This window comes from Balaenoptera acutorostrata, chromosome 17, assembly GCF_949987535.1.
Source record: "Balaenoptera acutorostrata chromosome 17, mBalAcu1.1, whole genome shotgun sequence".
Classification (NCBI taxonomy): Eukaryota; Metazoa; Chordata; class Mammalia; order Artiodactyla; family Balaenopteridae; genus Balaenoptera; species Balaenoptera acutorostrata.
In genome coordinates this window covers 66,088,937-66,105,083 of record NC_080080.1, presented here as the reverse complement: position 1 = coordinate 66,105,083, position 16,147 = coordinate 66,088,937, and the positions used below count along the sequence as shown (strand labels likewise).

General features: G+C 36.6%; 1 long non-coding RNA gene and 1 pseudogene across 1 annotated transcript in view; both read left to right on the top strand.

Annotated features, from left to right (window-relative positions):
- LOC130705527 (uncharacterized) overlaps window positions 1–16,147 on the top strand; it is a 40,926-nt gene that overhangs the window by 22,306 nt on the left and 2,473 nt on the right. The gene's annotated exons all lie outside the window — the stretch shown is intronic.
- On the top strand, window positions 9,607–9,960 carry LOC103012416 (40S ribosomal protein S20-like; annotated as a pseudogene).

Sequence of the window (16,147 nt, the reverse complement as noted above, 5' to 3'; positions counted from 1 at the left end):
TTTGAGAATGAAATGATAAGAATGCATGTGAAAGTAGTTTGGAAATGGCTGTTAGAGGCAGATAAGAGCTCAGGATTACCTCTTCTCCCTGCCAGGTTCTCACCTATAGAGGGAAGAATCACTAGCCAAATGGGGGTTCAGAACATCTTCCTGTTAGGCAGAGATGTAGAGAACAAAATTCAGGGCTCTGGGAAATCTACACTGGAGAACGTGGCTTAGACCTGAGGCCAAAATTGTGTCCCCGGCCTCCCAAGCCAAATAAAAACCTTTGTGTTTGCAAAGAGAGCCGAATGTGCTGGGCAGTCTCCAACCCACTCAGTGCCAGTTCCAGGACTGCTTCTGCAGGGCGGGAGGAGCTGGAACGCAGAGAGGATGGCAAGCATCCCTGCGGGTGGAGCAGGCCCTTCCAAAGAGGTCAGTGCTCAGAGACGGGAGGAGGAGGGGGCTGTCGTTGCCTGAGCCCGGGTGGTCAAAGAGAGCTAGACGCCCTGCCACAGGCCAGGAGTGACCTGTCATCTCATCGAGCAGAGAAACAGGCTCTCGTGGGAGCCAGGCTCCCACCAAACATATTAGCACCCCTCCATCCTGAGGGGAGGAACAAGGAAAGGAGGAAAGAGACAGGGAGTGTTGACTTCACCACTCTCCAGAGGGAGGAAGAGACTGGCAGTTTGCCTCTTTATGGATTTGTGAAGGAGAGCAAGAGTCCCCTCCTGTCACTCAGCCATGCCAGTGAGGCATACAAAGGGATTAGGATTTGCCTTTATAGAGTTTGCCTCAGTGAAAAGTCTGAGGAAGTTGTTCATTAAGGTACATTAGAGATTATTTAAACAGTCCCCTTGATTTACAGGGAGAAGGGGCCAAGGGCAAGTGGGTGACTGGCTCAACTAGTTGATGTCAGTTGTCTAGTTCTCAGAAAGACTAGGTCCAGAGAACAGGACACTTACCAGGGAGGGTAGGACTTTAGTGGGGGCCCTGGGCTACCAGAGAGACCAGTAGGGGAGCAGGGGAGGGTGTTCTCAAACAGGAGAGGAGAGAGCAAAATGGATGTGGAGGAGATGAAGATCACAGTTTTGTTTAAAGCAGGTTTCTTCAAATATTAAATCGTAGCTATGATTTAGATAATCAAGATGAAGTGAGTTTAATTATGTAAAGAAGGAATAGGTATTTTCTTCTCACTCCCCTTCGAAGGTACATTTTCTCCTCTGTAGGATTTATCCTCCAAGTCCTTATGATGAAAAAAATACATGAGGTTCCTTTGGGCACCACCACTCCCTACCACATGGGCAAGATGGGGCTGACCTACTCCCAAGGCTAATGGGTGGTCTGCTGACTCAGACCTGGCCACTAGGAACATTTTATTTCCCTGACCACAGAAACTGGTTCAAGGAAGGGCGTGTGCCCCAATCCAGGCAAATGACACCCTTTCCTGGACCTCTTGGAATTGAAAATTCCCTTTGCTGGAGAGTCTGCCACTGAGATGGTATGATATAACCTAAATATAAAGTATCTTGTCACCAGGAGGAGGAAGTTGGCTTGAGAATAAAGGCAGCCCAGAGGAAAATGAAACTGAAAGATGGAGAGAAACATATTTTTAATGATATTTTTGAACAGCTTAATCAGGCATGTCCAAGGTCAGCATCTCAATACAATTTTCAGTTACATGGACCAATACACGCCATACTTTCCTTTATTTTTTTTAAAGCAGTTTAATTATGGTTTCCATCAGAAAGTCAAAAGAATCCTGACTAATACACTTTCTCTTTCTCTTTGGCACCAAACATGTTCAAACATGTTACCTGTGAGGAGCATTTTTCTTTTCTCCTCTTCTTCCTTTCTCCTCTTTATTCACCAAAGTATATCCTAACTTGAATAATAAAACAAAAAAATCATATCCCATTTATCAAATGTTAGGAGAATGTTCTATTTTTCAGCAATATTAAGCTATTTTTTTCCCTAGGCTGACTTTAGATTCATAGTATAGTAATATCACAGAAGAAAATTTTTTGCAGTTATTTATTGCTAAATAAATATTTATTTATTATATCTAACTACCCCCAAACTTTGTGCTTACAGCAGCAGTCATTTTATCATCTTATGATGTTGTCTGTCAGGAATTTAGCTAGAGATCAGTGGATGATTTTTCTTCTCCATATGGCATCAACTGAGGTCACTTGGAGATGTTAAACTGATGGCTGGCCTGGTCTGGCCGGTCCAGGATGGCTTATGCCTGGCATCTTGGTGGGGATGGCTGGAAGGCTGGGTTCAACTGGGACCCCTTTCTATTTAGTCTTGGGGCCTCTTTACATGTTCTCTCATGGCAGCTCAGGACTTCATGAGTGATCATTCAAGAGGTCTCAGGTGTAAGCTGCAAGACTTATTAAAGCCTTACCTCATTCTAATGGTCAAGCAAGTTCCTAAGGCCAACCCAGATTCAAGGGGGAAAGACAATTAGACTCCATCCTTCAATTAGAAGAGTAGCAAGGTATTTGCCACCACCTTTAGTCTACCACAGGGTGGGTGGGATATTGGTGGGAAGAGCTTGAGCTTTGGGCTAGGACAAACCTGTCTAAGAGGGCTTCATCACTCCCTAGCTGTAATTACTTAGCCTCAGTTTGTAAAATAGGGGATAATATAATCTCTCTCAGAGACTTTTGAGAATCAAGTGAAATAATTTGTTTGAAGTACCCTAGGATAATGCCCAGTACATAGTAGTCACTCAGTGAGTTGTTGTTGGATTGCTTTAGAGAGATTTATCTTTTGCTGATAGAAGTTCTCTTTTGGCCAAGAGTAGAGTCTCTCTCAATTGTGACAGATTGTTAAATGTGCTGAGATTTTGTCTCCATCTGTTACCTCTCACTGTGTGGAGGCATTCTGGGTGGTCAAAAGCTAATTCATGAACTCTAGCTGCCTCTTCTTGGTTCCAGAGCTTACCTAATTGCAGGTTGTTACCAATAATATCAATCTACCTGATGCCAGAATCATTTATTTTGTAGAGGAACAGTGTCATCAAAAGGTAATAAGTCCAGCATCTTTCTGCAGACTGCAGTTCCCTTTGAGCATGGGGTTTCTCAGTTCACCATTGCCCTTGCCGCAGACTCGACTCAGATCAGAGCTGAGCAGAGTTTAGCCGTGGAGTGTCATTGAAGGCATTAGAAAATCCAGTCAAGAGCTCAACAGTTCATCTGTACAGAAATCTCATCCACGACATCAGGGATCCCCAGTCAGCCTCAGAATTCCCTTGGTATTGACATCAGTGCAAAGAGGTGATTCTATATTTGTGAAGTCCCTTCCTCTTGACCCATAGCCCCCCCTTCTTTGTGTCATTATAATCATAATAAATTGGCTCTACATTCTGTCTGCCTGGATGGAAATAAATTGTATGGTTCTAGTATAATGGGAAAAAAGAAGAAACACGGACTCTAGGCGCGCGGGCTTCAGTAGTTGTGGCAGGCGGGCTCAGCAGTTGTGGCTCACGGGCTTAGTTGCTCCGTGGCACGTGGGATCTTCCCGGACCAGCGCTTGAGCCGTGTCCCCTGCATTGGCAGGTGGATTCTTAACTACTGCGCCACCAGGGAAGTCCCTAAAAAGATACATACTTTTAATAGCAGCTATTAAAAATCTCAACTTTTAAAATGAAGATATTTCTACTCAAACATTTAGAAGAAATGAAAGAAAGAGAAAAAAGATGATAAATTATCATAACTTTTTAAATGGATGGTAATGTCAATCAGGTCAACAATAGATTATTAACCAAGGTATTACATATCTCATCTATCCAATTTCGAATTTTGAGATCACTTTAGGCAAGGAGATAGCTTTAAGGAGTTATATTTTAGGTTGAAAGTTACAGTCACTCCTTGGTATATCAACATATTATTTTTCTGATAATTTAGGCATTAAACTCAGTCTCTAGGAGGTAAAAAATTCCAGGCTTTGCTCTACTCTTTGTTCTACCTCATTAAGTGCTTCATTGTCAATATCAAGCTGTTTGAACTGTGTTTGCTCCAGTAAACTATGGCCATAGTAAGACCTCCTCTGTTCTATTACATGGAAATGTTCATTGGATAGTATTTGTACAGTGCTTTGAATTCCTCCAAAGTATGCACATTGTTCCCCAAATTCAATATGTGCTAAGTCTCATAAAATACCCCAAATAATTTTTCTTCATAATTACTTTAAAATGACACACTTTTTGAAGATATGAGTCCTATTAACTAAAATATCTACCCTCCTTCCTACTTCCTTTATCAGCAGTCCCACCACCTACCTATTTTCTCTGTTTGGTTACATTTTATCACACAGACAACATAAGTATTTCTACACTAAGGGAAGAACAGTCACACTGAACCAATTAAAGCAAGCAAAGGAAGAATTAGCAGAGAAAATCCGTGGTGTGTTATGGATGCGATTTCATGGACAATATCATACCTCACATTATCATAACTCACAGACTTCTTACTTTCTTAATGAGTGACAATAGCAAATCTGGAAAACATCTGCCTTGAAAAAGAACACTAACTGCCCTCTGCTTGAAAAATGTTGCTCGGCTATTACTGTATAGCAGCCATGCGTATCATATTGTGGTATGAGATGTCTTGGTTGCAAGAAATTAACATTCTCCTGTTTGATTTCAAATTGTCTAGAACAGAATCCCAGCATAATTCAAATCATTGTAAAGCCGCAGTTGCAATAAAGAACATGATTTACTATTAGCAAATCTTCAACACTGCTACTCAATTCCCAGCAATCATTATGACTCGGGTGAAGGAAATTTAGCAAACTATTGAGTGATTTTCTGCCACCTAAAAAGAAAGCTTGCAATATAAAAAGAAAATCTAAAAATAACCTCTCATTTATATAGCTAACCATTTCAAGTGGTAAGCATGTTTTGGCTGTACAAGTAAAGTATATTCTTTAAATCTCATTACCACCTCAAGAGCAGCTGCCATCAGAATACATCTGTCAAGGGAATTCGCTGGCCTCCCAGTCGTTAGGACTCGGCACTTTCACTGCCGGGCCCACGTTTGATCCCTAGTCGGGGAACTAAGATTCCGCAAGCTGTGTGGTGCGGCCAAAAAATAAAAAATTAAATAACTAAATAAAAGAATAAGTTTACTAACATTCCCACCTGTGTTTCTATTATGGACAAGTATATTTTTCCTTTCCTCTCATAACCAATGATAGGTGTTTGGAAGATGAAAGAATGACACTTTTAGAAGGAACAAGAAACAATTCCAGTATTATTTGTGCATTGAATGTCCTAATTTTTCGAGTTGTCAGATAGGTCTGAAAATTAAAAGTAGCTGTTCATTCATTTTTATTTCTCTTGAAGGTGGGAAGTAAGATCACAGTAAACTGCTTTCTCACTTTGAATACATGTTCTCATTGTACTAATACTGTATTATTAATTTCTGAACCATTGCAAAAGTGTAGAGTCTGGCAAAATGCTAATTATTTCTTTCTTGGCTTAGAAGATAAATTTGGTCATGGAAAAGAATTCATTTCTGGATTATCTCAGATATTTGTCATCATCTTTTTTTTGGTCATTTCAGTTGTGAGGCCTTATTACAAAGTGTGAAAATTTTCATTCAAGAGTGACTTTATCCAAGACATTATCTAATGGAACAGCTGGTACCCTTGTTCAGATTGACCCTGAACCATAGAAAAGTTCACAGTTCTCGCAGGCCTTTGACTTGCCTTTGTTATAAACAGAGCAAGGTCTGAATTAATTATGTTAACTATTTAGCTTATCATCTATTGTTATGTTTGATAAAATAACTCACATGAACTGAAGATAGAATTTTTTCATATACCGAGTTTTAAACTATACAATTGATTTAATTTCAAACATTTTTGAGTATCAAAAATGCTCTCAAATTGTGTCCTCAAATTCATAATTTTTATATATCCATATATGTATAGATATAGATATATATCTGTTTTTAGGTAATTCTGCTGTTGAGCCCAAAGCATAAGCAGGTTTGAATTTTTAATCTTATTAGTTCCAGAAGACAAACCTAGCACTGTGTAAAGAGGACTGAGCCAAGTTTGATGGTGGCTTGTGAACAGGCTCTGAACAGAATCATATACTGTTTACAGTTGTCTTTTACATGCAGGTGCATTGTGGGAAAGTAACCCACATCTGAAGTCACAGGAATCCTTCGCTTCAAGTCTTTTAGTCACATCGTAAGAAATTAACGATGCTGCATTTGTTTCTGTTTAATATTTCTCATATTTCTTATTCTCATTCTGTAGGAATGCATTCTAATCCAAGGACACATTCTCATACATTCATTAAATCCTTGTGCTCCAAAATGATTCACATGAAAACTCAAAATCTGATGGTTTCATGTGTTCCAACTTAGCTTTTGCTAAAACAGGGTCATCCTTGAACTTGTCATCTGCTGAGGTATTGAATTCCCTATTTCATTCAATTACATGATCTTAAGAATGTGGCCATTTGCCATTTCTGTCTCAACTTTGAACACATGTTTTTGCATCTAACTGTTCGGCTTAGGAACCTCTCAATTATAAATGACCTAATGGAAAAAAAGAGTAAATCATTTAAGGAACTACCTAAGTAATACAAAAAAATGTTGTTTCTGTTTAAAACTAAAGTATTATTAATGTAATTTCCCTGGTGATGACAAATGTTAACTCTTTAATGCATGCTACTACAATATCTGAGATAGAAATAAATTGCTTAAAGAGTAAAATATTCCTTTAGTTTTAAGAAGAATTCTCATACATTTAATGAAGTTTTAATCAGGGTAATATTTTGAGAGAAAATTGGTTGTCATTTTTTTGTAATTTAAAACAGTATCCTAATGTGGACTAATTTAATTGTAAAAAAATTATTTTCATATGTGTATATTGTGTTACTCAGTTTTCTTCTAAAAATGAAGGGGACAGATGTTAGTTTCAGATATTCATAATTAAACAGTTGAGTCAAATTAAACATAATTTGTCTTCTCTGCTGGACTAAAAACTCTTTAAGGGCACAGACTGTGTCCTTTTCATTCCCCAGATGGAGAAATGACTAGGACAGAGTTTAACATATAGTAGGTACTCATTAAATGTTGCTGAACTGATCTGAATCTTTATGTGACCAGATGTAAAACACCTATTTTATTTTTATCATACAGTCTTCAACTAAAGAATAAAATAGAAGTTCATACTTTGCATTCATCCCATATCTTTTTTTAATACTTTCTAGATCACTTTCACATATTTATACCATTTGATCCTTTTGGAGTGATGGGTCTAATTAAGTCTTACCAGTCCATTTTTCTTGCTTGAAGTCACACTCCTGGTTAATTAATTACATGGCAGGAACCGGAAACTAGGTTTTTTTTCCTTTTAAAAACTCATAGGCCCTTTACCTGTTTTATTAGCGATATGTGGGATGGGTCAAATTGCCTCTTTGTAGAATGAGACTTATTATTTCAATTTGGAAATTAAGAGTGCTGAAAAGACTATCACTTCTACACAAACAACAAGAAAAAAAGCTGACAAGCTGGAAATTAATGACGTTTGAACCCATGAGAGAACTGAGATTGCAAGACAAACAACTACCCTGAAATATGGGGAGAGACAAGTGATTGCAAAGAGAGATGTTGCCAAATCCATGTAAGCCAAAGAGAAGATTCAGCTAGAAATTTTTAATGAATTTCTAAAGGCTGGGTGGGAGTGTGAAGTCCCTGGGGCTGCAGACATACGTGTGTGTAGGGGGTCACGATCTCATGAAGGATTTTCCTCTAGAAACTCACAGGGCAGAGTGGGGAGAGGCCTAAGAAAACTTCCCCTGTGATACTGGCTGGAGCAGGGGAGAGAACAGAAGCCACTGCCAAAACACTGCCAGATCCATCTTCTGTATCACCTCAGAGGAACAAAAGCCTGAATATGCAGGGAAAAGGAAAGAATGTATAGACTAAGACCTCTGGGGGATGGCTGGGACTCTATAGACCCAGTATTACCCCTGGAGAAGGAACAGGAATACTTGAGAATGTCACAGACCCAAGACCCAGGTTCACAACGCCTGCCTAAATCTGAGGCTTAGTAAGAACATCAGACAGTACCTCCTTTCCCCACTCCTCCACCTTCATTACCCTATCATTGTCAAATAAAATTAAAAGTGGAATTCAGCTGGGAGAGCTGCAAGAGAAAGAATCTCTGTCTGTTGCACAAAGGAAAAAAACCTAAACCAAGTGGGAGACCCAGAGCCAAGCAGGAAGCAAGCTTCAAACCCAGCGCAACTCCTGACTTGATGGGCATGAACCCCTATATTAACAGCCCAACAGAAGGAAAGGTGTGCCCATCTCCAAGTATAACAATTATTTATCTCAGTATCTATTGTCTTGTACAATACATCCAACTTTAAACAAAAAACTTTAGGCATACAGAGAGGGGGGGGAAAAAACACAGTTTAAAATGACAAAGGAGTCAACAGAGCCAGACTCAGATATGACTTAGATGTTGGACCTATCCAATGGGGAATTTAAAATAGTTATGGTTAATATGTTAAAGACTCTAGTGGAAAAGGTAGACAACATGCATGGTTGAGTAGCTACTTTGAGCAGAGACATGGAAACTATAAAAATGAAAATCCTAGAAAAGAATAATTCAGTAAGAGAGATGAAGAATGCTTTCAATGATTTTACCAGTAGATTTGAGGTAGGTGAAGAGCCAGTGAGCTTGAAAATGGAGATAGATCAACAGAAATCACACAAAGTGAAACACAAAGAGAAAAAAAAAGAATGATAAAAAAGAGAGCATCCAAGGGCTAAAGGACAGTACCAAATGACCTAACATGCATAAATGGAACTCCAGGGGAACAAAAAGGGAAGAGGGCAGAAAAAATATTTGAAGAAATATGAGTAAGAATTTTTTTAAAAACTCAGCACCATGAACATCATATTCTAACTCCCAAAAGCCAAAGACGGAGAGAAAACCTTGAAGGCAGCCAGAGGAAAAAATAATGTTACATTAATGAACAAGGAAGAGAATTACAGCAGACTTGTCACTAGAAACCATGTAAATAAGAAGGCAATGGAATGGTGTCTATAAAGTTCTGAAAAGGAACAAAACCTGACTTATATCCAGTGAAAAATATCTTTCAAATGTGAGGCAGAAGCAAAGCCTTTCTCAGACAAACAAAAATTGAGGTAACTCATTAGCACAGATCTACTCTGCAAGAAATGTTAAAGGAAGTTTTTCAGGTAGAAGAAATATGATACCAGAAACCTGGATTTATACAAAGAATGAAGAATGAAGCTAAAATGGAATATTCTTTTAATTTTTAGTTGTTGTAAAAGCTAACTATTTAAAGCAAAATTTGTAATAATGTGTTTATTCCATAAATAAAAGTGAAATGTATGACCACAGTGACACAAGGAATGGAAGGACTTGAGAATGTCCTGTTACATTCTATATGAAATGACATAATACTATCTGAAGGAAAACTCATTAACCATTAAAAAGTTAAGTGTTAAAAAAGGTATCAAGCCTCCGTGAGGAAGACACTGGCCACTGCTCCTGACTCACAACAGTTCCTTCTTGCTGAGGAAGAAGTCAGTCACAAAGTTATGCTCCTGCCATGTGGCAGCCATGGCTTTTAAAGCTACTGGAACTACACCAGTGGACCCAGAAGGGGTGGTTCACTGAGTAAGAATTACCCTAACTGTCTGCCATGTAAAATCCCTGGGGAAGGTGTGTGCTGATTTGATCACAGGCTCAAAGGAAAAGAACCTTAAAGTGAAAGGACTGTTTCGGATGTCTACCAGGACTGACAATCACTGTGAGAAAAACTCTTTGTGGTGAAGGTTCTAAGACTTGGCAGCATTTCCAGGTGAGGATTCACAGCGACTCATTGACTTGGACAATCCTCCTGAGAGTGTTAAGCAGATTACTTCTATCATTGAGCCAGGATTAGAGATTGAGGTCACCATTGTAGTTGCTTAAATCAACTATTTTAATAAATTGATTATTAATCATTTTAAAAAGAGGTATAAATAATAAGTAATTGTAGGAGATAAAATAGATCATAAAATGCTTAGTCATTCAGAAAAGGCAGAAAGTGAACAAAAAAGCAAGAAAGGCCAAATGGAACAAATAGAAAACAGCTAGCAAGATAGATTTTAAGCCAACCGTAACAATAATCACTTTAAATGTCTAAATACATCAATAAAAAGGCAGATTGCTAGACTGAATTTAGAAAGAAGACTCAGTTATATGTTGTCCATAGGAGACTCACTTTAAATATAAAGACATAGATAGGTTAAAAGTAAAAGCATATACAGGCACCCCCCACACCCGGCTATCCAAAAGTAGAGTGTTCCTATGAAACCTTTCATAAGCCAAAGTGGCTTAAAGCAAAGAAGTAATTACCTTAGGACACATCTTGCTAACAGATGCAAAAAATAAATGGAGATAAAGCACAGATGGTCACACAGTGCAAAGCTATGGTGGCTTGAGGCTGAGATGCTCAGTGTAGTTCCTAGGGAAGGAGCTTGGTGGTGCCACTCTGTCTGCTGGGGGTGCACTGCCTCTATGCTGCAAAATAATGCTGAACGCTATTTATTTTTTATTAAAGTATAGTTGGTTTGCAATGTCATATTAGTTTTGGGTGTACAACATAGTTAGTCAATATTTTTATAGACAATACTCCAGTTAAAATTATTACAAAACAATGGCTATATTTCCCTGTGCTCTATAATATATCCTTGTTGCTTATTTATTCTATACATAGTAGTTTGTGTCTCTTAATCCCCTACCCCTATCTTGCCCCTTATCTCTTCCCTCTCCCCTTTTGACTTTTGCCTTTTTTCAGAAGAGCAAAAATCCTCTTCAGATTTCTTCAGTTAGCAAAAACAGGTACTAATGTAGGGCTTTCATAAAAGAGAAGTGGTATAAACGGGAGGTTACCTGTACCAGTCAAATACTGTGGCCTGTCTCCCCCCAAAAAAGCCAAAACTGGGCTTGCTACATTAAATTCAGTCAAAATAGACCTCAGAAAAAGAATATTATCAGAAATAAAATAGAACATTACATAATGATAAAGTGGTAAGTTCTGCAAATGGACCTAACAGTCCTAAAGGTATACACACCTAATAGCAGAGCTTCAAAATAAATGAGGCAAAAACTGATGAATCTGAGAGGACAAATAGACAAATCTATAATTATCATTGGTAACTCCAACCCTCCTTTATAGTTATTGATAGAACAATTAGGCAAAAAAAAAAAAAATTAATAGGGATATAAATGACCTGAGCAACACTATCAACCAGTTTGACATAGTTAACATTATCACTCCACCAAAGAACTTCAGAATACACATTCTTCTTAGGTGCACATGGAACGTTCACTAACATGAACCATATTCTGGGTCACAAAATGAACTTTAACAAATTTAAAAGAACAGACATGATACCAAGTATGTTCTCAGATCATTATAGAATTATATTAGAAATCAATATAAAAGATAAAAGATAGGTGGAATTTTTCCAAATATTTGGAAATTAAATAATACATTTCTAAATAAACCATGAATCCAAAAGGAAGTCTCAAGGGAAATTTTAAAATATTTTGAACTCTCAATAATAGGAAAATAAACAAGCCAATTAAAACAGGGCAAATGATCTTAACAGAAACCTTACCAAAGAAAATATACAGATGCAAATAAGCATATGAAAAGATGCTCAACATCATTTGTCATTGGGGAATTTCACATTAAAACAAGATACCATTACATGCCTATTCAAATGGTTAATTTTTTTAAAAAAACCCTGACAATGCCAATTGCAGGCAAGGATGAGTAACAACAAGAACTCTCATTATTTGTTGGAATGCAAAATGATACAGCTACTTCAAGAGACAGTTTGGCAATTTCTTACAAAGCTAAACATAGTCTTATTATACAACCTCAAGATCAAACTCCTAGGTATTTATCCAGTTGATTTTAAAACGTGTTCACACAAAAGCTTGCACATGAATGTTTATAGCAGCTTTATTCATAGTTGCCCCAAACAAATGTACCATTAATATAAGAAGTTAATAATAAGGGAAATTGGGTGTGGGGTATATGAGAACTGTTTGTATTATTTTCATAATTTTCTGTGAACCTGAAATTGTAAAATTAAAAGTTTATTTTTTAAAATGTATCTGGAACTGAACGATAATGAAAATAACAAGGTATCAAAAGTTGTGAGATGCCCCTAAAGCAGTGCTTAGAGGGAAATTTATAGCATTAAATACTTAATATCTCCAATCAACAGTCTGAGTTTCTGGCTTAAGAAACTAGAAAAAGAAGATTAAATTAAGCCCAAAACTAAGGAAATAATAAAGATTAGAGGAGAAATCAATGAATTGGAAACAGAAAAAGATAGAGAAAATCAAAGGAATCTAAAGCTGATTCTTTGGAGACATCATAAAATTGATAGACTTCTAGTCAGGCTGATCAAGAAGAGAAGAGGAGTAATATCAGGAAGAAAATGGGAGATATCACTACTGGTTTCACAGACATTAAAGGATAGATACTGTACATGGACAACTTTAATTTCATCAATTTAACAGTTTAGATGAAATGAATCAATTCCTTGATAGACACAAACTATTAAAGCTCACTGAAGAAGCACAACATAACCTGAAAAATCCCATATCAATGAACAAAATTTAACTTATAGTGAAAAACCTTTCAAAAAAGAAAACTCTTGACCCAGATAGTTTCCCTGACAAATTCTACCAAATATTCAAGGAAGAAATAATGCCAGTTCCTCAAATTTTCTTCCAGAGAATAGAAGGGGCACACTTAATAATTCATTCTACAAGCCAACATTACTCTAATACCAAAACCAAAGAAAGAAGACTACAGAGCAATATCTTAGAATATAGACCAAAATTTCCCAATAAAATATGAGCAAATTGCATTCAGCAATGGATAAAAATTATAATCTATCATGACCAAGTGAATTTCATCCCAGAAATACAAGGCTGATTTCACATTTCATAACCAATTAATATAATTTGATGCATTCACAGACTATATGAGAAACACCAAATGATCATCTCAATAGATGCTGTAAAAGCATTTAATAAATGTCTACATTCTTTCATAATAAAAACACTTAGTAAACTAGTGGAATAAAGGAATTTCCTTAACCTAGTAAAGGGTATCTACCAAAAAACCAAAAGATAAACACTGCCCCCCCCCAAAAAAACCCCAGAACAGAAACAAACCTACTGCCTATATTATGTTGAATGGTGAGAGATGACATTTTTCTTCCAAGATCAAGAATGAGGCAAGTATGTTTTCTTTCCTCAGTCCTATTCAACACTATTTGGAAATCCTAACCAGTGCAATAAGGCAGGAAAGATAAAAACAGAGATACAAATTAGAAAAGAAGAAATAAAACTGTTTCATTTCATAGACATCATGACTGTTGATGTAGAAAACCCAAGAATCTACACTAACTTTCCTGGAACTAATTACAGATGTTAGTAAGGTATCAAAATATAAGGTCAGTCAATTGTATTCTTATTTACTAGCAAAGAACAATTGGAATAGCATTTACAATGGCACCTCCTCCCCTAAAGGAAGTACTTATGCATAAAGCTAGAAAAAATATATGCAGGATCTGTATGATGAAAAACTATGAAATAGTGATGAAAGAAATCAAAGAAGATCTAAATAAATGGGGATATATACCAGGTTCATCCCCAGTGTATCAAGTCAACACAGTCTCAATAAAGATTCCAGCAAATATTCTATAGATGTCAACAAACTTATTCTAAAATTCATGTGAAAAGGCTAAGTAGTAGAATAGACAAAACAATTTTGAACAGAAGAAGAACAGAGTTGGAAGACTATACTACCTGATCTCAATCAATATAAAACTACAAATATCAAGACAGTGTAGTATAGTGAAAGGATAGATACAGATCAATGGAACAGAATAGAAAATGCAAAATTAGACCCACATAAATGTAGTCAACTGATTTTTTGAAAAAGATGCAAAGACAATTCACTGGAGAAAGAATAGTTTTTTCAACAAATGGTGCTGGAACAATTGGACATCCATATGCAAAAAATGAACCTGGACACATGAACCTCACATTTTCACAAAAATGAACTCAAAATAGATCATAGATGTAAATGTAAAATGTAGAAATGTAAAAATTCCAGAAGAAAACATAGAAGAAATTCTGTATGATCTGAGCAGATATTCTCCAAAGATAAATGGATAGCAAAAAACTTAACATTAGTAGTCATTGGGGAAATAGAAATTAAAACAATGAAATGCCACTGCACACTTAACAGATTGGTTAAAACAACAAGAACACAAAAACCTGACAATAACAAATGCTAGCAAGGAGCACCAGGAATTCTCATTCATTGCTGGTGAGAAATGATGCAAAATAATACAGTCACTTTGGAAAATTGTCAGTTTTTTTTATTGTTATATGTCTATTTTTCATACTACCCAGCAACTGTACTCCTTGAAATCTACCCAAGTAAATAGAAAACATATGTTCACACAGAAATTTGTATATAAATATTTATAACAGCTTTCTTCATAAATCACAAAAAAACTGGAAATAAGAACACGTAAAGAGATAAATAATCTGTGTATATAAAATGGAATACTACCTAGCAGCAAAAAAGGAGGAACTTGTTAATTCAGCTGTTCAACTGTTGATTCACACAGCAACATGGGTGACTCTTACTTGCACTTTGCTAAGTGAAAAAGGCCAGACCCGAAAGGTTACATATATCATGATTACAAATACATGGCATTCTGGAAAAGGTAAAACTATTGGAATTGAAAACAGATGAGTGGTTGTTATATGTTGTAGAGGGAGTAGGGGTTGGCTACAAAGTGCAATTTTTTAGAAAATTAATCAGGATATTGGAAGATTCTAGGACAGGAAGAAGACTGAGATAAACTGTATTTTAACTGTATTACAAATGTATGACATAACTTCTCTGAAGGGAGTAGGGAAAAGGAAACAGACCTAAATTACTTAGGAAGAGTGTTTGATTGGATACTCTCAGGCTAAAGACAAAAAAGAACTGTACATAGAAATTGTATTCTAGTCAGTAAATTTAGTTTCTCATTTGGTTAGCAATTCTGAAACTACTTTACATGTATAGGAGGGTTGAGCAAATAATTGAATTAATTGTAGATGATGGGAACCATGTTTCTCCCTGTTAGAGAAAGAAATTAAAAATAAGCAGTGGTGGGGAGCGTAACTTCACTGAGAGGGCCTAGAAGCAGTGACACTCTAGTAGTCATGAGCACACCTAGTGCCCAGATCTTAGTTTCTAAATACCAATCTGACAAAAAAAATTTGGAGAAACAGTTGACTCTAGGGCTATATCAGGAAAATGCAAGAGGAATCTGTGGCATCTTGTAGCACCAGAAAGCAAGGAAGTGTGAAAAAAACCCCACAAAACAGATAAAGGTATGTTAATAAAACACAGAAGCTAATCTGTAAGAGCTTCCAATGGCCAAACCTGGAACAAATTTGAGCAACAAGATACATGATATTGGATTATAACCTAAGAACTAAAATCAATATCTCTGAGTTCATACTGATACAATTAAATTATTGAATAAATAAACAAAAGGAGGAAAAGGGACTTATCTTCCTTAGAGAATAATTCCAAATAATAAATGTAGAAAGGATGAGGGAAATAGAAAATGACCATTAGAATATCTTAGTAATAATGGTTACAGGCGTGATCCACAGATGAATGTTAACGTTAGTGGGCAGAACTTTACAGAGAAACAGGATATTTACACAGCCTCGGTGTATCTTTCCTATGATATTTATTAATCACTATTGTGGTTTTAACACATTTCCACAATTTCCTGATACTCGCCTTTCCAGGAGGTGGAGTTCAATCCCCCTCCTCTTGGGTCAGGCATAGATTTAGTAACTGGCTTCTAATGAATAAAGTATGGAAAGGGGGAAAATAGTGAATTTTACAGAGGAAAAACATGCAGTGAACAAAAAACTAAGTGATCAAGTTAACTGCACTAACCTTATTAACCAGTAGTAAGTCAGGCTGATATAATGATACGATACATGAGAAGGGTATTTGACTCTGTGATATGCTTTCTCCCGGTCCATATTCCCTATCTAATCA